This window comes from Rhipicephalus microplus, chromosome 7 (genome assembly GCF_043290135.1).
Source record: "Rhipicephalus microplus isolate Deutch F79 chromosome 7, USDA_Rmic, whole genome shotgun sequence".
NCBI classification, from domain to species: Eukaryota; Metazoa; Arthropoda; class Arachnida; order Ixodida; family Ixodidae; genus Rhipicephalus; species Rhipicephalus microplus.
The window spans coordinates 170367079-170368363 of record NC_134706.1 but is presented as its reverse complement, the minus strand read 5'-3'; the positions used below and the strand labels follow the sequence as shown (position 1 = coordinate 170368363).

Sequence of the window (1285 nt, the reverse complement as noted above, 5' to 3'; positions counted from 1 at the left end):
GGAAATACGAGCCCTTAGGTATACACTTTTCTCCCTTATTTCATTGAACGAGGGTATCGTACTGGCAGACTTCGTGTGTTTAGGTTGTATAAGAGGGACAATTAATCAGCTGACCGCTCATAATAAGTTCACGTGCTACGTGACGCCAAACATGCGAATAAGAGTGTTTCCACACTCGTTGTTTGGCTTATAGATGGCGCTGACTGTCACTCCTACTTCTAAATTCCAATATAAACCCCAAAAAGTGGATGAAGGGACGGCCGCTGTGATAGCTCAGTGGTTAGAGCATCGAACGCGGTATTCGAAGGTCGTAGGTTCGATTCCTGCTCACAGCTGGTAATTTTTTCGTCCACTTTTCTTTCTTCTTTCTTCTTATTTACATTCCCTTAGTTCTAATAACTTCCCCTGTACATTCCTTGTCATTACTGTCTGTTATATCTCATTATTATAATGTTAAAACACGGAAATACGAGCCCTTAGGTATACACTTCTCTCCCTTATTTCATTGAACGAGGGTCTCGTACTGGCAGACTTGGTGTGTTTAGGTTGTATAAGAGGGACAATTAATCAGCTGCCCGCTCATAATAAGTTCACGTGCTACGTGACGCCAAACATGCGAATAAGAGTGTTTTCACACTCGTTGTTTGGCTTATAGATGGCGCTGACTGTCACTCCTACTTCTAAATTCCAATATAAACGCCAAAAAGTGGATGGAGGGACGGCCGCTGTGATAGCTCAGTGGTTAGAGCATCGAACGCGTTATTCGAAGGTCGTAGGTTCGATTCCTGCTCACAGCTGGTAATTTTTTTCTCCACTTTTCTTTCGTCTTTCTTCTTATTTACATTCCATTAGTTCTAATAACTTCCCCTGTACATTCCTTTGCATTACTGTCTGCTATATCTCATTAATTTTATGTTAAAACACGGAAATACGAGCCCTTAGGTGAACACTTCTCTCCCTCATATATATATATATATATATATATATATATATATACCAGATTCTTTGAACGTCATTCACGCTGGACCCGACGTATTGTAGGCAAGAAAGAGACGACGAAGATTTCGTGGAAGCGTCTTTACTAAACGTTTTCAGCTGGTGGACCAGCCTTCGTCACTCTGACGAAGGCTGGTCCACCAGCTGAAAACGTTTAGTAAAGACGCTTCCACGAAATCTTCGTCGTCTCTTTCTTGCCTATATATATATATATATATATATATATATATATATATATATATATATATTTATATTGTCACGTGATCACAGAAGGACCACAACGTCTGTT

General features: G+C 40.2%; 1 non-coding gene across 1 annotated transcript; it reads left to right on the top strand.

Moving 5' to 3' along the window:
• Positions 1 to 262: 262 nt before the first annotated feature.
• On the top strand, positions 263 to 335 carry TRNAP-CGG (transfer RNA proline (anticodon CGG)). The gene has a single exon. It is a non-coding gene; the product is annotated as a tRNA-Pro (tRNA).
• The last annotated feature ends 950 nt before the right edge of the window (positions 336 to 1285 follow it).